The sequence below is a fragment of the Dioscorea cayenensis genome, chromosome 6, assembly GCF_009730915.1.
Source record: "Dioscorea cayenensis subsp. rotundata cultivar TDr96_F1 chromosome 6, TDr96_F1_v2_PseudoChromosome.rev07_lg8_w22 25.fasta, whole genome shotgun sequence".
Lineage (NCBI taxonomy): Eukaryota > Viridiplantae > Streptophyta > Magnoliopsida > Dioscoreales > Dioscoreaceae > Dioscorea > Dioscorea cayenensis.
Window position 1 is genome coordinate 6555708 of NC_052476.1, and position 24330 is coordinate 6580037.

General features: G+C 39.8%; 1 long non-coding RNA gene across 1 annotated transcript; it reads left to right on the forward strand.

Moving 5' to 3' along the window:
- Positions 1-15406: 15406 nt before the first annotated feature.
- Positions 15407-17246, forward strand: LOC120262999. Its single transcript, XR_005537019.1, has 3 exons — positions 15407-15462; positions 15955-16027; positions 17153-17246. It is a non-coding gene; the product is annotated as an uncharacterized LOC120262999 (long non-coding RNA).
- Positions 17247-24330: the final 7084 nt, after the last annotated feature.

Below are 24330 nucleotides of genomic sequence, written 5' to 3' on the forward strand. Positions count from 1 at the left end.
TCACACCATCAATCACTCTGGTGAGTCTGTCCGCGTCTACTGCAGTTCCCACACTTGCGCCAAGTCATGGTCGTTCATCAATCTCTATATATAAAACCATGCCCTTCTCCTCCTTTGCTCTGGTGTGTCCAAGAACTAGGGTTGGAGGTTCTTACTCTCGTGTGGCCATGGCGAGATGAGAGAGATGGAGATCCTACTCTCTCTCTCCATGTGGCAGAGTTCTCAAGTGTAGTTCGGAATCCATTGTTGCTTGCTTGGACCATCAACGAGCCGCCGATGCTCCACCTTTACTTCGATCTCTAAAGCTGAGAAAAACCCTAGGTATCTTCTCACTCTTTCCTCAGTGTTGAGTTTTTGATATGTTTTCTTGTTTGGTTTTTTTATTCTTCTATTGTTTCATGCATTTAACACAAAGAAATCTTGTGTTTTGTTGCTTAAATTGATTTGGGTTTGAGTTATATTAAGATCTATGCTTTTCTTTGTGCTTCATTGCTTTAATATGTGCTGAAGCAGTCCAGTGAGTGGTTTCTCTATGGGATAAATTTTATCTTGGATAATGTTCATGGGAATGTTTGTTCTTGTGTAGAATTTGAGATAAAAATTTAATCTTTTGGAAATAGTTCTACACTTATTGATGTTTTTTATTGCAGCTTTGTATTTTTTAGGTTGTTGGTTCTGGTTGCTTTAAGGGCATAATGCCAAGGAAAAGTTCAAGGAATATCCAAAATCAGTTCAATAATGATGATTGTGAAACCAATCGATGTTTTGTTTGTAAGGTTGGAAAGCATTCGAAACTGCAACCAGGTGATACTCTGTGGACCAAGGTCAATGGTTGTTCATGGTGCCCTGGACAAGTATGTATATGTCTTTAGCTATTGGAAGTACTTTTGTTTGTTGTACAATGACATTGATTTGATATATCTCCTTGCCTATGTCTGTAAATTGATAGCGGTTCATTTTCTAATGGTGGTATGGGAAATTTTTGTTTATCAGGTGTAGTAATTTGTATAATTATTGTTTTTTGTTTTTGGTTCGTTTCTTATAAGGTTGTCGATGAAAGAACATAAGTAATAGATACAAGCAAAAAGCAGAAGGTGAAGTTCTTGTTAGACTTGATGAATTGAGTAATGAGAAGTATATCTTGAATTCCAATTAACTAATTAGCAACTACTTTTCAGCCAGAGGCACAAACATATAATGTTAAAGAATCGAAATTAGTACAGCAATGGAGGGGAAAGAATAAAGTTGAGGCGTTCGGAGATAACAAATCGAGAAAATATGATCTAAGTAAACCGAAGGTAACTATTAACCTTGAAGTTTGAAGTGTTACATGCATTGACTTTATTTTAGTAAATCAATCTTCTATGATAGTATGAGCCATTTGGATGTGTTAAATAAGAACTGTGATTCTAGATGAGATAACATTTGTGAAATTTGAGTTGAACTAGCCATCAAGAATGCATAGAATTTACAACTTAAATGGATAATTTGGGCATCAAAATTACCATTTGTCTTATATTTTCTTTTGTCCTTTTTCTCCTTTGTTACTATTGCATTATGTTAATTTCTATATAATATTTATTTCATGGAAAATGTTAGCATGTAGAAAGATCAGAAAAATCCTAAGGTGGTGATCGCTCCATTTGTTACATATTAATAGTTCCTTATGGCAGAACATAGTGAAACTATCAAAAAGACTAAAGCTATCCAATTTTCTCATGTCTATCATTGTAGGATGATATTTGCATGAAATTTGGTGAAAATACAACAACAACAAAAGGTGTGTTTGCGCCTTTTCAATTGTATTTTGCTCTCGTTACAATTGATACACAACTTATAGTTCTATTTAATGAAGAGTCTTTCTTGTCTCCCATGTGACTTGAGTTATTAGTGTTCAAGCTTGAGCAAGTGAGTTTCTTACTTGATTTTGGCTTGGGTTCAAATTGAGTGGGTTCATCTTTGACTCATAAAGCCTTGCAAGCCCAAAGTTGGAATTTGAGTCACTATGATATTTGCTGAGTCAAATGTGAACTGCCACATGTGAAGGGCTATGAAACTTTTGTAAGAAAATAATTGAGTCCAAGCCAAACTTGAGCAGTACATGAACTAGTAACTGAGCTTTATATAAGATTCAGTAGTGGATAAACTTGGGGTAAAAAGGATAAAGGGTATGTTTTGATGCATGCATGTAATGCTTGAACATTGATGTCTTTTGGAGAAACTAGTTTGATCCATTTGAATTTGAAATAGGGGAGCTGTAGTTTGATTTCAACATTTATCCCAACTTGATTTGATGGCTATATTTATATTATTATTCTTTTTTCTATTTACAGACTAATAGTGTTTACCGCTTTATGAATGCAGTGTGGACAACTATCACGAAATGACCGAGGGGTCACGCACCAACCCATCCTACTCCCAAGAATCAGCTACAACCAGCCACACACAAGCAAGATACAAGCAAACATGCATACAAACAAGGATATAAGAGAGGAAAAAAAATAAACTCACTATAAATGAAGCCAAGAATACCGATAAGTGCTTGTGTGATAAGAATACGAAATGTTCTTTCCTTATAATGAGAATTACTTTTATCGGATTTTAACGCTAATATGTGTGTATTTATGTTACTTTAATGCATATAGGGTTGTGAAGCCGAATCTTAGAGAAAGAAGCCAATGTAGATCGTGAGTGCACCATTTGGAGGAAATCTTGAGAAGGTTCAAACGTGAAGACATAAGTCGGGTTCAAGATGCTAGAATGTGTGCCAACCTCCTTTTATTCAAGCTAGCACAATAATTTGGAGAGGCACAGAGGGAGTCACATTATAAGTATTCCTTGTGCATGTGTAACATGATCTTCACCAACGCGGCCATTCATCTACGACGTAAACGTGTGCCCGTTTAGGTTACCTCGATGAAAGCATGGTTTTGGGAGTGTTTCAAACTGGTACAGTATTAGGACACTGTACCGAATACTGTAGTAGGTACTATTCATGGCCGGCCGAAGAAGGAGTTATCCAGAGAAGCCACTTGGGCGTGTGGAAATTCCACACACCCGTGCGTTAATTAAACACGGGCCGTGTGAAATATTCACATGGGCGTGTGGATTCCCGATTCCAGCCCTATTTAAGGCCGATTTTAGCCCTGATTTCAGGATCTTTTTCTCCATCTTTTCCCAACTTGAGAGGGACAGCGGCTAGGGTTTTGAGAGATTTTGGCTAGGGATTGGGAGAGGTTCTACGGCTCCGACATCGCCCTCTGTTTGGAAGAAGGTTAGTGGGAGAGCTTTCGTCGGCACCGATCCGGCGAGGTGTATCCTAGGTCGGACAAAGAGACGTTTGGACGAGTAGAGGATTCTCCACAAGACCATCGTCACGACTATCGATAGGGTTTTCTATGGATTCATTACTTTTACATTCGATTTCATTGAATGTACTTAGCTCCATGGAGAGCTAAACCTCTAGTGGGTACTTGGATTGTGAATCCTAGGATGTATTCATTTCATTGAACCTTATATTTATGCTTTCATTAATTGATGTTTTTATTGAGTTCCAATCTTGAATGCATTGATTGTATGAATACTCCCTTAGAGTGACATTAGGGTTGAGAGTTTTTATTGGTAACCCTTGTGAGTGAGTGACACACCATAAGAGTTAGACAAAACTAGATTGGAGAGGGTTGAGAGGGTGAGTCGAGAGGTAGCGGAGCGTTCCCTTTCCCCTCCGGTGTGATTTATTCTACCTCCAATTCCTTGAGTTCTTTGCAGTCATAATAGAGTGAATGGGCTAAGGGATGACCTTCCGCTGGGGCTTAGTTGTGAGTGCAATGGAGTGAAGCGTTGAAGTGATTTTAGCATCTAGGGCTTAATTGTGGCTAGGGACCTTCCTCCTGGACCAAAGGGTTAGGTTTACATATAAGAAGAGGATTTATCACTTGGAATCCCTATAACTCATTGCATTTCTATACGAGTGCGAGGTTGAGAGATTGTTCAATTTCTCCTCCGGGACATGTATAGGGTTAGGCATGGTTGACCTTAGATTTGGGACCATGTATTAAAGGATCTCCACGACTCATTAATGCATTAGTTAGGAAGCATAATAGAGGGTTTTGCACTTGAAACGATTGTCCTTGGCGGATCAATATCCGAGTACCCCATTTATATCGATTGCCTTACCTCTCCTTTACTTGTGCTCTCTCTCTTGTCTTTTTTACTTTTGTTTGCAGTACTTCTTACCATACAAATCACTATTCATATTCAGCTTAGTTAAGAAACAACTTAAGTATTTTTATTCTCTATTCCCTGTGGATACGATACCCTCTCACCTGGGATTTTATTACTGGACAAACCCCCGTGCACTTGTGGGACATACGCAAGGGGCGTTGTCAAGTTTTTGCCGCCGTTGCCCGGGAATAGGCGTTTAGAGATACTTTGCACTTTGTTTTCTTAGCTATTCATTTATTCATTCTATTTCACATCTTCTATTCTATCATCATTCTGATTTGTTTTCCTTCTTTTCGTGCAGCTCCAGGTTCATAACCCAATGGAACCCTTCGATATTAATTGAAGGAGACCCTGAGTTCAAATGTACATTTAGAAGAAAAGGGAAAGAACCTGTACAAGAACAGTCTAATCTAGCTGATTTGGAAGTTGAAAGGTCGGATAATATGGTGGAACAAAATGAGCAACAGAGGACATTATCCGATTATGCCAGACCCTCAGTATTTGGGACACAATCGAGTATTGTGCGTCCCCTGATTACAGCTCAGAACTTCGAGCTGAAACCGACATTCATCCACATGTTGCAATAATCCGCATAGTTCAATAGTTTGGCTGATGAGGATCTAAACAGTCATATAGAGAACTTTCTCGAGGTGTGTTATATGCTCAAGATAAACGGGGTGACGGATGATGCCATGAAGTTGAGAGCCTTCCCATTTTCCTTAAAGGGAAGAGCGAAACAGTGGCTACATTCATTACCTAGAGAATCAATTACCACATGGGTGGAGATGGTAGAAGCTTTTCTTGCCCGATATTTCCCTCCCGAAAAATCTGCTAAGCTTAGGAATGAGATCTCGTCCTTTGTACAGTTGGAATTGGAGTCTCTATTTGAGAAGGCCTTGACTAGATTCGTGTAATCATTGGATGTAAGGTTTCAATCAGATAAGGCTACACTTCGCAACCACACTGCTTCTTTGCACAACCTTAAGAATCAAGTGGGGCAAATTGCGAAGTCTCTATCGGAGAGACCACAAGGAATACAGAGACCAATCCTAGAGAGCATGTGAAGGTGATCACTTTGAGAAGTGGTCGTGAGGTTGAAGGCAAGTTTCCAAGTGAGAAGCCCAATGAACACGCACTCGAGGTCATAGAGGTTGAAGAGGGAACAAGCAAAGAGAAGGAGGTGACACCCCCACCTTTTAAGCCAAGAATCCCTTATCCCTCTAAGTTGAAGAATGACCAAGCGGTTGAACAGTACAAGAAGTTCCTGAGTTTGTTCAAGCAACTCCACATCAACATTCCTTTTGTTGAGGTATTGTCTCAAATACCTAAGTATGCAAAATTCTTGAAGGACTTGTTGACTAACAAGAGGAAGTAAGAGGAGAGTGCTTCAGTGATCTTAGATGTTTCTTGCTCGACGGTTTTGCAAAAGAACATGCCGAACAAGGGAAAAGACCCGGGAAGCTTCATCATTCCATGTAACATTGGCAATTTAGGTGAAGAAATGGCATTGGCGGACTCAGGGGCCAGTATCAACGTCATGCCGTACACATTCTTTCAGAAGCTAGGCTTGGGCGAGCCTAGGCCCACTAGGATGACTTTGCAATTGGCGGACCGAACGGTGAGACATTTGAGGGGTAATGTCAAAGATGTGCTTGTCAAGGTGGATAAGTACATATTTCCTGTAGATTTTGTGGTGCTAGACATCGATGAGGATGCAGATGTACCCTTGATACTTGGGAGGCTATTCTTGCGGACTTCCAAGGCATTGATTGACATGGATGGCGGGGAGCTAACTTTGAGAGTTGGAGATAACAAGCTCACATACCGCCTTGCTGAAGCCATGCAGTATTCTCTTGATTTCGATGATACTTTGTATTTTCTAGACACTACTGATGAGATTGTTGACAAATATATGCAGGAAATGTTCAATCCAGACCCGTATGAGGGTCTATTCGACCAAGAGGAGGAAACTGAAGAAGTAATGATGCTTGGCTCGACTGAAGAAGTACCATCTACTCCGAGGATTCTGAAGAAGGTGCTCCGGAAGATGAAGAGGGCGAGAAGACGCCACCGAAAATGCTGAAAGGCTATTGGAGATGTGCGTGAACAGAATAAGTTGGATGAACCATTGCTAGGTGGTCCCAAGTCCGATAACTCCCCTCTACCTTCAAGAGACTTTGCTCGTCATGCTTTCAAGCCATGGGTAAGAGGGCAATCTTTATCTATAAGCCCTCGTGAGGTAAGGAAGAGGTACGTCAAGCTTAGTGATGTAAAACAAGCACTTCTTGGGAGGCAACTCAAGCGTTTACTGTTTTCTTAGATTGTAGTTTAGTTTTGTGTGAATAAAGTGTTGAATGTTGGTGTCTTGATTTTTAGATGTTTTTGCTGTGTTTTAATGTGGATTTTTAATGTCATCGTGTGTTTTCATGTGGATTTGGTGAAGTTTAGGTCATTGAGCCTATTTTTCGTGTTTTCTCTGGTTAAAGTTGCCTTGTAAAGCAAGCTCTGAGTGTATAGTTGCATTCAGAAATTTTCTGCAGTGCTTGCAAAGTTCTCTAAGTGTCCAGAGATAACACACGGTCATGTGGAATTACCGCACGGGCGTCCGTTTTTTGTTCAGAGCTCATCCAGAGATGGCACAGGGGCGTGGACTCTCCCCTGTGAGCAACCTTGTGATGGTCCACCCCCGTGGGTAATTTTTGCACGGCCGTGCGCCTTCCTGCAGAGACTTGGCTAATTATCCCAAGAGCACACAAGGGTGTGTACTCGCCCCTGTGAGTGACCTTGTGAAAAAATGCATGGGCGTGGGCATTTTTTGCACGCCCGTGCGTATCTCTGTAGATGAGTTCTCTCCATCCTGAAAAGACACAGGGCTTGTGGCTACCCTTGTAAGTCAGGCCTATGACTGTCCACGCCAGTGTAGAATTTTTGCACTGCCATGTGAAACACTTAGCTATTCTTCTCGGTTAGACAGAGAACCCACAGGGGCGTGCGGCTACCCCTGTGGGTTGGGCGCACGGGCGTGGGTAATTTCCGCACGCCTGTCCGGTTGCGTTCAGAGAGGTTGAGGGTTTTCTCGATAGCCCACAAGGGCGTGTACCTGCCCCTGTGATGCTTTCCTGTGGAGGCGCACGGGCGTGGAGAATTTCTGCACGCCTGTGCGGATGTACAGAATGTCAAGAGGCACTAGTCCTTTTAAAAAGATCATCGTTTCTTTTCATCCTCACATTCTCCAGTTATCCGAGAGCAATCTCACACCTTTTCCCACCCTCGTAGTGCCAATTTGGAGGGATTTTTTTTTGTTTTCCGGCCGATTCAAATTTTTCCCATTTCACATAATCGGTAAGCCTTATCTTTTGTTTCCTTCGTCAATTCTTGATTTTATTCAATGAAACTGGTGAATAATGTTTTGTCTTTGCAATTAGAATGATCATGCGTGTTTAGAATGAAGTTAGAAGCAATCTAACGGTGTATTTTTGGATTTTTGAGGCGCGGCCATGCATTTTTCATGCCCCATGGATCCACACGACCATGTGGATTTCTGCATCATTGCTTAATTAACTGGTTTAATTGATTTTCTTTCAATTCTTGCAGCTTATGGCACCTCAGTCTAAGAAGCAAGCTGAGAAACAGCAGCGTGAGTCATCTCCCGTGTCCGAATGCATGAGATTTGCTATTCCCGAGCACCAGGCACATTTTGATCTGTTATCGAGACTTCATTTCGGACAGACTCGATTCCTAGACACGAGCATATTGAGAGATCTACAAGGGAGATGAGTTCACAGATGAGGTAGATGATCTCATTTCAGTAGGAGGTTTGAGGCAGTTATTGTGAACTAGGGAGCCAGCCATTCGTGAGCTTACACTTGAGGTCTTATCATCCTTCGAGTTTGATAGATCTTATGCGAGATTTGACAGTTTGGATGCCATTCAGTTCAGAGCATTTGGATATCACCATAGCATGAGCATTACTCAGTTTTCAGTTTGGCTTGGCTTATACGAGGAGCCATTTACTGACACTGAGGAGTATTCCCAGTTACCGACAGATTACTCAAGTGCTTTGACCCCGCAGAGAGCTTATAAAGCATTGTGTGGTCAGGGTCAATATGAGCCGGGGGTGTCCAAAGCCACGTGCCTTTCCTGACCTACATACCGATATTTACATGCCATTCTGAGCAGGTCGGTGAATGGCAGTGGTGATAGCACTGGTGTCCTTAGCCGGCAGGAGCTTTTGTAACTGTATTCGATGGTTTAGCGCATACCGATTCAGCTGGGGTATATCGTCGCAGAGTACATCTAACATCAGCGGTAGTATACCAGATTGGGAGCGATCTTCTTAGGCCCTTACATTACGAGACTAGTTTTGGGTATGGGTCTCTTAGACGCGATTCGCGGGGCTGAGAAGATGAGTGTACCTGCTCCCCTAAGCCTAGAAATGATGAGATTGATGGGTGTGGTCTGCAGGGTTTGAACAGTAGTTTATGCATTGGTTCTACAAGCTCCAGAGATAGCAGAGGAAGAGGGTTATGATGCCAAGGCTTCGTAGCCTGTTCCTGAGCCCCTGCCGACATAGATGGAGACCGATATACATCCGGTGGCAGAGGACCCACCCCTAGTACGCATGTTTTCACCATCTCGCAACCCATGATCGCTTTGAGAGGCTCGAGAATGCTGTAAGGGTGATACGGACAGAGATCGCTTAGGTCTGAGCAGAGATTGCTGAGGTTCGGGCTGCGGAGGCCACACAGTACATAGAGTTCATGGCACGTTTCGACACGCTCTAAGAGATTCTAGAGCGAGACGTCTCCTTGTCATTTGTCTTGCAACCGAGGGTCCCGTAGACCCCTCCAGCATCACCATCACCACCTCCACAGGCACCCTTTGACCTACCACCAGCATCAGCAGCAAAGGAGCCAGAGCGCGGCACTGACACTTGATTTATATTCTTTTATTTTTATTACTCTTTACATTTTATTTTAGACTTGTATACTCATAAAGGACTTTCCTTCTAAGTTTATTTCCATTTTGTTGTCTCGAGTTGTATTCATTTCTCTATCCTTTATATACTCGAGCTGTTTTTGTTTTATTGAGCTTCACTGAACCCCCTCGTCTATACGTACAGATGGTTTTGTCATCATGGGAATTGAGAACTTGTCATAGACATGGCCAAGGTGCTTCGACACTTGGCCGTGAGTGCTTCACAACCCGTTGGAACACTACTCCCAACAAATTGGCTCCATCAAATGCAACACTAGGAGTGAGGGGAGTATTATTTCGATTGCTTCTCCCACACTTATTCTTGATTTATATACATCATGAGTGAGCTTGCATGTGTACATTGGGGGACAATGTACAACTTATGTGTGTGTGTGTGTGTGTTGGGGGGGGGGAGTTTCATAGTGCACACATCTCTTTTATATTAGTCTTGATTGTCATATATGCTCACATAGCCAATGACGGTTCACCTTAGTTGTAATAATTATATTCTTAGGTTTAGGAGGAGAATTTTTAACATTGAATGTCTTCATGCTCTAGTTTTTTGCTTGAATTTGTAGGAATTTTTGCCCGATTGACACTTGTTGCACTACTCACTCTTTAAACTCTTTTGAAAACTCATGTTCAATGTTAAAGGGTCTAATTATTGTTATTTCTTTTGTTATTTGTGAAAAAAAATTGGAAAAATGCAAAGAAAGAACAAAATAGTTTTGTTGTGCTTGTTGGGTGGAAAGAGCTACCACCTATGATGTATGAAGCTACTCTCATAAGTCGGATACTAGTTATGCCCTAATGAGAGAAAGAGCTATCCCATGGGATGTGTGAAAGCTACCACCCCGGTAGAAAGAGCTACCACCTCGAAAGTGTGAAAGCCACCTTAGTGGCCTCTTTGGAAAGGGCTATATTAGAGGATGTGTGAAGCTACTACCCTTTTTAAATTTTTGTTATGTTTTGTAGATAAATAAGTCCCTTATATGTAGAACTTTGAGGAGTATACTTTGGGTTGACTTTAGTGAGTTCACACACTTATACGATTTTGGGTTTATTTTCCTTTTCGATTCAAGTTTTTAGCTAGAGCATTGATTTTTCGTATTTAGTGTTGAAATCTCCCTTACATGTAGAATGCTCTCTTTGCATGCTTTGGTGATCCTAAGGCTAAGCACTTCCAATATTTCCTTCATCTATGCATACAATGTTTTAATTTTTTCTTGAGGACAAGCAAAAGCTTAAGTGTGGGGAAGTTTGATAAGTGCTCGTGTGATAAGAATACGAAGTGTTCTTTCTTTATGATAAGCATTACTTTTATCGGCTTTTAACGCTAATATATGTGTATTTATGTTACTTTCATGCATATAGGGTTGTGAAGCCGAATCTTAGAGAAAGAAGCCAACGTAGATCGTGAGTGCGCCATTTGGAGGAAATCTTGAGAAGGTTCAAACGCGAAGACATAAGTCGGGTTCAAGATGCTAGAATGTGTGCCAACCTCCTTGTATTCAAGCTAGCACAATGATTTGGAAGGGCACAAAGGCAGTCACATTCTAAGCATTCCAGCTTGTGCATGTGTAACAAGATCTCCACCAACGCAGTCGTTCATTGAAGAAGCAAAGTGATCTATGACGTAAATGTGTGTCTGTTTACATTACCTCGATGAAAGCATGGTTTTAGAAGTGTTTCGAACCAGTACTGTAGCAAAACACTATAGCAACAATGTATCAAAATATTGTAGCAGGTATTGTTCACGGCCGGCCGAAGAAGTAGTTATCCAGAGAAGCCACACAAGCGTGTGGAAATTCCACACGCCCGTGCGTTAATTCCATACGGGCCGTGTGAAATATTCACATGGGCTTGTGGATTCCAAATTCCAGCCCTATTTAAGGCCGATTTGAGCCCCGATTTCAGGATCCTTTTTCTTCATCTTTTCCCCAACTTGAGAGAGGGCAGCGGCCAGGGTTTTGAGAGGTTTTCGGCTAGGGATTGGGAGAGGTTCTATGGCTCTGACATCGCGCTCCGTTTGGAAGAAAGTTAGTGGAAGAGCTTTCGTTGGCACCGATCCGGTGAGGTGTATCCTAGGCGGACAAAGGGACCTTTGGATGAGTAGAGGACTCTCCACAAAACCATTTTCATGACTATTGAGGGGGTTTTCTACGGATTCATTGCTTTTACATTCGATTTCATTGATTGTACTTAGCTCCATGGAGAGCTAAACCGCCTAGTGGGTACTTGGATTGTGAACCCTATGATGTATTTGTTTCATTGAACCTTGTATTTATGCTTTCATTAATCAATGTTTTTATTGAGTTCCAATCGTGAATGCATTGATTGTATGAATACTCTCTTAGAGTGACACTAGGGTTGAGAGTTCTTATTGGTAACCTTTGTGAGTGAGTGACACACCACAAGAGTTAGACAAAGCTAGATTGGAGAGGGTTGAGAGGGTGAGTCGAGAGGTAGCGGAGCGTCCCCTTTCTCCGCCGGTGTGATTTATTCTACCTCCAATTTCTCGAGTCTTTTGCGGTCATAATAAAGTGAATGGGCTAAGGGATGACCTTCCGCTGGGGCTTAGTCACGAGTGCAATGGAGTGAAGCGTTGAAGTGATTTTAGCATCTAGGGCTTAATTGTGGCTAAGGACCTTCCGCCTAGACCAAAGGGTTAGATCTACATATAGGAAGAGGATTTATCACTTGGAATCCCTAGAACTCATTGCAATTCTATACGAGTGCGAGGTTGAGAGATTGTTTAATTTCTCCTCTGGGAAATGTATAGTGTAAGGCATGGTTGACCTTAGATTTGGGACCATGTATTAAAGAATCTCCATGACTCATTAATGCATTAGTTAGGAAAGCATAATAGACGGTTTTTGCATTTGAAACGATTATCTTAGGCGGATCAATATCTGAGCACCCCATTTATATCGATTGCCTTACCTCTCCTTTACTTGTGCTCTCTCTCTTGTCTCTTTTACTTTTGTTTGCAGTACTTCTTACCATACAAATCACTATTTATATTCCGCTTAGTTAAGAAACACCTTAAGTATTTTTATTCCCTATTCCGTGTGGATAAGATACCCACTCACCTGGGATTTTATTACTCGACAAACACATGCACTTACGGGACATACGCAAGGGACGTTGTCAAATACACTATGAACTGGAATAGCAAAGCCAAGACCTCCACCAAACTTAAAGGATGAAGGAGAACTATCTCACAACCAAGAGGAAGTCTTTCTCAAGAGTCTAACCTAATGGTCACTAAGGGATTCAAGGGATATATATAGGCCATCCAACACCTCCATGGATGGCTAGGATGAGAACAATCCAAAGGCCACCACTAAGTTGATGATCATGTCCAAGAAAACACACAAGAAACACACCATCACTCTCAGTGCTATAGTGCCCAACAGTGCTCATCCCTATCCCTTGGAACAGTACAAAATAGTGCTGATCTGCAACTGTACGCCAGCCTCATACCTGGCAGCTCCCTCTCGATCCTACCTGGTATCCTACCATGCCATCTCTCAGTAATGATGCTCGGTAACGATGCTCAGTACCGCCCAAGCGCATCCATTCTATCTCATCTTACAACTGAGCTAAGAGCCTATGCCCTAGCCACCAAATCAAGCCGACCAACTGTAAAAGTCCATACCGATCATACTGTCTTTGCTTACACTGACCCAGTAAATTGGCGCATCCTTAGCCAATTTTAGCCCCCTGCCCTATGATCACACGATTACCCACCAACCCAGCTGAGATCCCTCAGTCACACACCTCACACCCTGTGGGTTGCTTAGCAAGCCCTCGATAACCCATTGCACCCTGGCCGTGACTTGATTGCTCGGCACTCCTGGCTAGAATTCTCGATCATGTGCGGCCTCAAGCTACACATAAGATGATCAGATGGACAATATTTACTTAGACTTGGATTTTGGCCAACCTTGGCTTCATTGGCTATCTTTCCTCGGTAAGGTACCACCCTCTACGGAGCATGTAAGGAAGGACCCTTATAAACCTCCCTCGCTAGAGAAAGCTTGACGCCCTTATCGAGCAAAATGCAAGTCTTGCTTGTAATCCCTCACGGCTAAAGTAGCATAACTATCTAATTTTCCACTTGTTGAATGATAAATGCTTGAGTAGACATATTTCTCTATATGTTTTACATGCATTGAGCATCATTTTGCCATGGTTTATATATCATAAAGTGTATTTGGTGCTCCTTTGTACAATTAGGTTGTGAAGGTCTTAATAGAAGAAAAAGAAGCACAGATAGGTTATGGAGGCACCTTTTAGGAGTTTTTGTACATCATAAGGATCAAGACACAAGAGGAGCTCATGCACACAGGGGTGTGTGCCAACTTCCAAGAGAATTCAAGCTAAATTGTGAGTTGGAAGTGTACAAAGGCAATCACACTCCTATGTCCCGAATTGTGTGAAGAATTCAAGAATCTTCCCAATGATAGTTAGACGAGGAGAAGCCTCATAATCTACCACGCGGACGTGTTCCCGTCCATGTGGCCTCAAGGAAAGAATGTGGAGTATTGTTATGAAGAGCATTGTAGCAAAGTGTTGTAACAAAACACGATCGCATGAAGTCATATGAGAGACAGTTTTTGACTATAAATAGCCCTTTTGCTCTATTCTTTGGAGACTTTTTGCTAGCGTTTGAAAGGCAAAGTGTCTAGGGTTTCGAGAGGTCTTTGGTGAATTTATGGGGCGTTCTTAACCAACTTTGATAGATCTATTCTTTGTCATAGCATCAAGGGAGCCTTCGGCTACCTAGCTTCAAAGAGGGATCCTTCAAGACGTTAAGCGACCAATCAAGGCCATCATCATGAATTCAAAGGGGGTTATTCCATGGTTTTTATTGATTTCCATTGTATTATTATTTTCTTTGTAATTTGCCCAACGGAGGGCTAAACCCTAGTAGGTATTTGGGTATGTGAACCTTAGGATATTATCTTTGTATTGATTTACTTTATGTTTTCTATTGAATTCGAGTTTAATTGAGTTTCAATCTTATTTTCTCATTGCTTACATGTTGTATTAATCCTTATGGTTGATTTGTATTGCATGATTTATTGCCTTGGTGAGAGAGAGGTCTCCATTAGGATTAGAACTCCAATATTGATGAGGGTTGAGAGGGTGAGTCATGAGATAGTGGAGTGTCACCTTTCCCCTCCATATTTAGTGTGAGGTGTGAGATTGAGAGATTTCTCCACCAGGACCTTTGTAGGGGGTTAAGGATCTTTCACCTAGAAGTAGGGTTAGGTCTCCTTATGAATCGGGTGTGCTCTAAGGAATCCCTAGAGTTTATTGCGGTCATATGTGGTGTGAGGTGTGATATTGAGTGATTTCTCCACCGGGACCTCATAGGGGACTACTATCGGTGGCCTGGAGGTAGGGGCCAATTATTCTTGGATTACCTCGATCGATTTACTCTGTTTAGAAACATATGATAAATCTTGTGCTTCATATTAGATCCTAGAGGGAGCATTGCTCGGGTACTTCTTCTTTATTAATTGAGACTTCCCTTAATTTTATTTTTCCTTGCTTGCTTGAGGCATTCATATTCTTGCAATTTAGTTCATTTCACCATAATCTTGATTCCGACTAGATAACTGAGAAGTAGTTACTACTAATATTTCTGTTCCCTGTAGATTCAACTACCTGACTCATTGGATACTTTATTAGTTCGACACTCGTGCACTTGTTGTACATGCACGCAAGAGGTGTGTTGTTGTACCCAGTCCAAATTTGGACCTACGATCTTCTCTTATTTCTGTGAATGCATTAGGGTAAAATGGTCATTTTGCATTAATAGATTTTTACTGGATTGCAAGTTGGTTATGTGCGAAAATTCTGCCAAAAATAGGGGCAATTCGGTCATTTGGATTTTGTTCCCATTCTTGTATTAGAGGGGTAATAGAGTAATTTAGAAAAGAATAAAAACATTGTAGCAGCCCATTACTATAGTTAAACCAGCCTGTTCCTGTAGTTTTTGCAGCCCAGCACTATTGATTCTGTCTGACACTGTAGCACCCCGATACTGTAGCAAAAATGACACCGTAGCAGCTTAGCACTGTAGCAGACCGGGAATTAATGTCTAAGTTCCTTTCTTTTCCTTCTTCTTTCCTTCTCCTTCTTTGCTTCTCCATGCCGGCCCAACCCTTAAAAATCTATAACTATTTCCGACGACCAATTCCGGCGAACCAACCCCAAAAGTTTATTCCCCACATCCTCTTGAGTAAGGTAAGAGCCTTTATCCGAGTTTTTACCATGTATTTCTTCCATATTTTCATTGTATTCATTATTTAGAAAACTAGACCAAAACCTTAGATTTTCCATGATTTGTGGGAGTTTTTGGGCTTAAAATGAAGCCCTTGATGTTGTCAATAGTTATTCATGAAAATTGTGGTGAAATTTCATCGTTTGATGTTGTAAAATGAGAGAAAATCATTTGTAAGGTTCGGGTTTTACTGTAGCAATCCCGAAATTACTGTAGCACTGGAAAAACATTGGCCTTTTCTTGTATTTCTTTGATCCAAATAGAAGCCCTTCATTCACTGAACTTATTGGGTACTAGGTTTACTCCATTCTGAGGTCGTTTGGGTCCAAAATGACAATGTTTTGCCCTAAAACCCTAACGTTTCATATTAGACATGTATAAATGCATTTGCATGCATTTTCTTTTAGCTATCTTTCTTGTGTTCCTTAGTATTTAGATTCCCTGCTTGTATCTAGGTGGCAAAGCATCCTCCAAGGGGAAGGAAACCGCCAATCAGTGTGCGCGTCTCCATGCATGGAAACATGTTCTGTGAGTGGGTTATGTTGAGTGCACAATTCTAATTGAGTATCGAAAATATTTTATTTGTTTTTCTGAAATGATTTCCATGGCTTTATCATGTTTTTAAATCACTAGCTATAGGAGAAAAGAAAGTGTAGATGACCACTAGAGACTATGGTTTATTTGGAATGACTTATGGTTTATTTTTTTTGAAAAATCATGAGAAAGCTTACTGATGATGTACTTGTGTTAGTTGAGATTGAACTTGAGGACATACATGCTTGGTGGATGAATGAAAATTGTGGATTATTACAATGAGTTCATTGAGTCTATGTGTTATAAGTGAAATTGATTATGTATGTTCAATGGATGATTTAATCTCTCCTTAATGATACATAATTTCTAAAGTTTGAGACATGATATGATACATATGGTACATGGAACCTGATGAAGCCTTAAATGCTAAGACATATAATTACACTAGTACGTTGGAAATTGAATGACTTGTGGAACCTTATACATGATTTTGGGTACTTAGTGAGATTTATACTAATATCTTCTTTGCAATATTTGAGAACCATGAATGACATTATTATACTTATGTTGTAGAATTATCAAAGTTGATGAGGTTTGTTCTTGTGAGCATAGTGTAGGGTGCTTAGTTGTAGTACGATCATAGTGTGGTATCTACAGGTGGGAGCGTAGAACCCTGATTGGATGATACATCGGGATGCCGGGGTCACCACACGGGACCGGTGGGCCAACGTCAATGGTACGAAGACCTTGACCGCTCTCAACTTAGTCGCGACGGCGGCTAATGTTGGGGAAAGTGATTTTAGGCCATTACTTATTTGATCGAGAATTTTATTTGTTTAAGTTGATTCTTTTACTCATTTTGGTAACTTATATACAGGCATTTGTTTTATACATGTTAATGTTTTATCTATACTTGTGAGAACCTATGTTTTGGTTTTTAAATACAAAGGTTTCTTATCTTGCACTTTCATTGTGGTGTAAATGCGAAACGTTCCAGTTCATTTATGTTATTGTAAATCGTGTTTAATATATTTCATCGATTCATTTTGATATTCTTTTAGATTTGTGCTAACCCATTCACTGAGTGACTATGGTTACTCACCCCCTTCTCCCTTCCAGGATTTAGTGGTTTTGGTCGTCATAGCGAGGCGAAGTGTTTGGCAATTTGTATCCCAAGTCAGGTTGTTTATTTACTGTTAATCAGATTGCATTGTATGATTACAGTGGATCCACTAGTGTTCTTAACTCTGTAACTGTGATTTGTATATCTTTCACTTTACTGTTGATTCTTCGAGTGAAAGTTTTGCTTTTGGTACCTTTATTATTGTTGTGTTGTTTAGCAGGAGTTTGTGAGCCTTGCGATGACTCGAGGGTTGAGTGGTGTGTGTTCCTCCTCGGGATCGTCGCGGTGGTTGTCACGTGGCGGGCCCGCGGGTCGGGACGTGACATGTGTCACTGAACTTCAACTTCATCCCTTTGCTCTCCAGCGCCAAAGTTGAACTTCAGATCCCCCTCGAGGATTCCTCCTCTTCGGGACTCTATCACCATCCTCAACGGATGATGATTATTTGGCACTTTGACATGAGGAAATCTATCCCGAATCTCATCCCATCTCATGCCAACATCACCACAGTCTACCCGCCCTTGCAATATCTTCATTATAACAAAATAGTAAAGTCTCTCAACTTGCTCTCAACCAAGCAATCTGTGCTAGTTATCATCCCTACCTCGACCAAACCTACCGCCCTTGATCGATCAATCAAGTAGCCTATGCTTTTGCTATTCTTGACGGCCATGTAAAAAATTATCTTGCTTTTGCCTCACAAGCCCCTACCTCTAACAAGTTATCTTTCCTGCAAAGGGACTACCCAACCTCTTGCCTCCTAAAGCGCCTAACATACAATGAAGAGATGACTAGCCATCTGGTCTACATACATGGTTCCAAAACAGACAAAAGAGAACACCCATCTCTTTTGACAACCCCAAAAAAGAATAACATATCTCTTTTGATACACAAAGGACTCGGTCCTACAGCACTTTGATGCCTTTTCGGACTCCGTATAGCATAGCAAGCAACTGAGCTTCATCTTTTGACTTTGCACAAACTACCTTTTATGTAGCTGTAGAGGTAACAAACAAACATCAGCCTAACCTTCACTCTCCTTTGCTGCAGTGACAAGGGCAGCGAGGTTTGTCCTCTTCGGACACTCCCTTGCCTAATACGAACCATCCTAGATGAAAGACTCCATCAGCCTCTCGAGCCTTCCCACCTCATCTCAACGGATAGTTCCTGAGCCTTGAACTCATGAACCAAGGGAGGACCAGCGAAATCAGGATGTACCACTGAAGCCGCTGAATGGATAGACTCCACCACAACCTTTTCTACACCACGAACCCAATTGCGGTCAAGATGCCTTTGAATCCTCACCCTCCACACCTTGGCTCTCATGATTTTTCTCTTTCTTGGCTTATTCCCAGTTCGATGTGCCTCCGCCAACACTCTTGGCAATTATGAGTTCCCCAACTCATCAGTAAGGACCTGGACCTTCAAAGCCAACGCCTCAATAGAACGCCTCATCTCTAGCCCATGAATGTCTAGATCAACCAATCTAGCACAAACAGGTTTGAAGGGCACTGCTTCCTCTCTGAAGCTTCCAACACATCATCGAACCACCCCAGCACCTGTTCGATGCCTCTTGTACACTTCTCCAAATTGTCCAGCCTATATCCTTAGTCCCTGCATCCATTTAGAGAAACTCTTCTTGTTTTGTGATTGCTTGTCCGGCAACAGTTCGTCACCACCAGCACCGATATTGCCTTATGGAGAGCTCACACAGCTCTGATACCATGCGACCCCTCGATCACACCGTCCGGCGATTAGCTACACCCACACCCACCAACCCAGCATACGCCCAAGAATAGGCTACAACTGGCCACACACAAGCAAGATACAAGCAAACATACATACTAACAAGGACATATGAGAGAAAAAAAATAAACTCTCTATAAATAATACCAAGAATGCATCATGAACCGGAATAGCAAAGCCAAGACCTTTACCCAAACCAAAGGATAAAGGGGAACCAGCTAACAACCAAGAGGAACTCTCTCCCAAGAGTCTAACCTAATGGATACTAAGGGATATAAGGGATATATATAGCCAATCCAACACGTCCATGGATGGCTAGCATGAGAATAATTCAAGGGCCACCACAAGTCAATGGTCATGTCCAAGAAAACACACAAGAAACACATCATCACTCTCAATGCTATAGTACCAACAACAGTGGTCATCCCTATCCCCTGGAACAGTACAGACCACTCATTGGAATAGTGCTGATCCACTACTGTGTCCAGCCTTATGCCCGGCCGCTCCCTCTCAGTCTTGCCCTATATCTTACCGTGCCATTTCTCGGTAACAACGCTCGTTATCGGCCAAGAGCATCCATGCTATCACGGCTCACAGTTGAGCTAAGAGCCCACGCTCCATCCACCAGATCAAGCCGACTGACCGTATAAGTCCATACCGACCATACTGCTTGTGCTTACGCTGACCCAGTAAATTGTCTCATACTTAGCCAATTTTTTGGTCCCCTGACCTATGATCACACGATTACCCACCAACCCCGTCGAGATCCCTTGGCCATGAGCCTCACACCCAGTGCGCTGTCGATAAGCCCTCGATAACTTGTAGCACCCTGCTCGTGAAACTCTTGCTCGGCATTCCCGGCTAGAATCCTCGATCATGTACGGCTTCAACCCACACATCGAATGATCGGACGGACAATACCTACTTGGACTTGGATTTTGGCCAACCTTGGCATCATCGTCCATTTTCTCTCGGCAAGGCACCACCCTTTGCTGACCGTGTAAGGCAGGACCCTTATAACAAGCCACTTTCACACACATATTTGGGTTTTCTCTGCAGCCCATCATCAATGCAGCAATTAATCACTTAAAACAAGCAATTTCTAAACTTGTTTTTCTATTTATTCTATTCAACAAGTTTCTTCTTTGAAACTCAAAGGCGCATTTTGATATCGGCTAATCAAGAGCTATGCTAGTTTGTCAAATATTGAAAAAAAAAAGGTTGATCTCTTACAAGTTCCTTCTTGATTTGTGCTTGCTCTTCAAAACAACAACTTAATATAGATTTCTAGCTTGGAAGATATTGACTAAGCTCTATGAAATTCATTATTGACTATATACATGTGTCATGTTTCTAATTTGTTTTGATTTTCTCTTTGTCTTGTGTTATAAATGGTCTCCTTGTTATTGTTAGGTTAAGGATTGGAAAATAGTGACTATTATCATATGATGTATAGTGTTATTTGAAGGTTTTTAAATATAGTTTTTTGCCAACTATTTGCTTTGCATGCTTTTATTTTTACTTTACCATCCAGTTGATTTTGCCTTTTTATTTTTTTGTGCTATAGATGATCCTTTTGTTGTTATGATATTGGATGGAAATGTTCTTCGGATTGTTCTGGATGATAATGATGATTTTGCAATGTTAGCAAAAAACCTAGAAAAATTGATATAACAAATGTCTTTCTATGTTTGGGGGTACAACTGAGGGTTCCTCCTGTTCGAGGTTGGTCATGTTGCTTGTGCGTCTGAAATATTACTGTTGTTCATTTGCTGGTTCCACTTATGATATTTGGTTTCTTATCAATTTCTTCAAGAACTGTTTGAGGATGATAATTTGAACTAGATCTAGGCAAATACTCATTTCTTTATTAGAATAACTTATACATTCATTATGATGCAAAGTACACCAACTTTTCACTGATGTAGTGAATATATATGGAGGATTCTTCACATGAGAAAGGGAATAGAAAATGATATGGTTGTTTTATTTAATTTTTCCCATATTCTTGCCCCCATTTCTTGAAAATTGTAGTTAGCGACACTATTTGTGATTTTTTTGAGGTCATCATTAATTAAATTATACATGAGTGATTCTAAAAGTTGGCATTATGAATTGGTTGAAAGTTACCTAAACAATCATCTTATTTTCACGGTTTTTGTGGTATTTATCCCTATAAAGAAACTATTGCTTGGTTTGTTACATAGTTGTGTGTGTTCCACGACAACAAGGTTCTTAAATTGGGTTCAATGGCTTATGGAGTTATGGTGATATGTTCGAGAGACATTAATGGCCTTTAACCTCAATTTTGAGAATTTAGAAGTCTCACTATATAGTATATATTAGTTCCCTTTCTCAGTGTGCAAATAAAGCCATACATACACACATACACAATATAGCTATGCTTTTTTGAGTCTACGTATCTCTCTCTGGTTTCTTTATGGCTGCCCGTGGGATCTAGCACTTTGTTTCTCCATTTTGTGCATGTATATGTACTATAACACCAATGACTATAATTGTATATAACATCAATGACTATATTTCTATATTCTGTTTGATCCAACAAACTATCTGAAAATCATAGTAATGGATCCTTTGCTTCAATTTAGGCATTTTTAAAAGTTCTAAAACATTTTAAAGAGGACCTATTTATGTAACATCAAATGCCCCAAGAAGACATAAGCTTTAGTTATGCCTGTATCATCATCATCTAATGTTTTTCAATTTCTCTATTGAATTTTTACTGTATTTGGCTTTTGTTAGAATCAGAATCCATTGATCTGTTTCCAAACATCATAAAAAAACATGGAGCTGAGGGTGAAGAAAAATTGGGCCAATCACAATTTGTAGATTTAATTCAAGTTATTCTACAAGATCTTGCAAATGCATTATACCTAAAAAGCATGTTACTGTCATCAAGGATCTCAAGGTCATCAATGGAAGCTGCATTTATTTTTTGTGAGTGTCCAAATTTTATACATTAGTCATATGCAATGATAGGGTTCTTTTGAATTTCATGTCCCAGTGTGTCCATTTTATCTGGGATATCAAAATCTCTGATAAAATATCCTTGGACCTTGACCATTGTCTTACTGAGAAGTAAGATAAAGAAAATTTTATTGTACATAAGGCAATGAACAAAGTGACTGACAAAGCTAATTCTAATGGTCTGTTTGTGTTTGTTCAAATAGACAAATTTAAGTCCCATTCCTAGGCTTCTATAGCAAATGAGCTAAGCTTGTCTTGCATTGGGTGATGAACTAACTTGTTTGGAGCTCATGTGTAGACTTGTTTTATAACATTAGGATGAAACTCAAGCAAGGGCTAAGAAAAAAACTTTATGTGAAGTCTTATGAGTATATGCATATGGTAGTTTATAAACAAACATGTGCTTGAGCTTGTAAAGTTATTCACATAAGCTTATGAAAAGAATTTTGGTTAGTGATGTGCTTGTTAATAATTTCACACACTGATTTTGGTGTAACATAAGATTTAGAGTTTATCTTAATAAGTTCTAAGTCCCATCTCTTGAACTTTTATATGCCCAACAAGTTTTGCCTTCTGTTGTTCTGCAATCATAAATGCATAGATGCCCATAGATAGTTTTAACAAATGATTTAAAGTGATGGAAAACAAGCGGTTACCTTTTCCCCAATTTACAACTATCATATGCATAGTATAAAATGTTCACCCTAATTTTGCATAAATATGTTTACTTTCTCATCAGTAAAAGCTGTTTACTTGTCGCAAAAACTATGCAGCAATTTCTCTTTATTTAGTTAGGTATTACCACTTTGAATATTCAATCATATTCCTTCTACTCTATATGATCCGTAGGTATTGAGAAAGGCTTTTGAGGATGTAAACTATAAAGATCACTAAAGCAATTAAAACTTTAGAAGAACTAAGAATTTGAGTTCATTGTTAAACGCTATTATATTCTTGATTTTGTTTAGGTTGTGATTAAGAGGCTCATGAGTGACGTTCATTTGTAGTTTTATTGTCTGGTGGTTTTGATTCATTCCTTAGTAGCTCATGTGTGTTTTTTCTTATAATATGTGTAATTATTATAAAAAAGGAAAGCTGTTTTTTAGTTAATTATTTTTGTAACTTTTAGGGCCAGTTTGGCGGACAAGATAAGATATCGATGGATATGATATGAGAACTGGATAGGAGTAGGAAAGGATATGGGCATAATAAGCTCATATCTTATTAGATGTTTGATGGACACCGGATAAACCATTAGATAGCATTTTGTTATCCTATTTTATGTTTGAAGTGGACTGGGTAATGACAGATATAATATGAATAGTATGTAAATAGACAAAATTAGCCTTTATAATATAGTTATATATATTTTTTAAATAGACTTTTTTTTAAATTTTGTTCCTTAATGATTTACTTATCAGTATATTTTAAATTTTTTAAAAATAAATAACTTATAAATAATGTCCACAAATATATAAATTACAATATCAGAAATTTGCAAAAATTATAGTTACTACTTATTTCCTTGGAGAAAATCATATACAAAGTCATCAATATGACATAAAGCTAGAGTAACAAACTCATTAATAGAAAATAAATAGATCACATCGAAATCAATTTGGAAAAAAATCATCAAACTAGAGAAACTAAAAATAAGATATGATTAAAAAAAAGATTTAGATGAAAAATAATTTGCTCAAGCACCAAGATTGATAAAGAAACTTTTTAACCACTCTAAATGTGTAAAATTTTATTTAATATAGTCAAATTAATGTTCTATCTAGTTGTTGACAAGATTCTTGTCCCAAGCATAGTGTTTAAAAGATCAAAAGAACGAGATATAATGAAACACTAGATAAGGGAGACAAACCAAATAATAGAACAAAAAAATAAATTTATTTTTTTATCATATCCTACCTGTTTTTATCCTTACTCCCCCCATAGGATTCATTATCATGTGACCAACATGATAAAGTGGGCCAACAGGATAAGGCTATTATATCCTATTGGCACACCAAATAAAGGACAACAGCAGGATATCATAGTCTATCATATGCAATTATTCTTATTATGTCCACCAAACGGGCCTCAAGGTGTGAGATTAATTTTGTCTTTGATGTTGTCTCATATATATATATATATATATATATTTGTTTGTCAATATAAGAAATACTTTTGATTAACTATTAACGCATCTACGATGGATTTAATATTTCGGGTGAGTTACAAGGGCTATAGCGGTAGATTTTTTTGCCACTATAGGTCCAAATATTCTACTGTTATAAGATTTATAGCGGCAAAATTCTCTGCCGCTACAGATTATTGTGCAACTCCAACCCTATCATATGGGATAGCGACAAAAGTGTACATTTGTTACAATAAATATATAGCGATGAAGGTTTTATTGGCTAATTGGCTATCTGCTGTTATAAGGATTTTG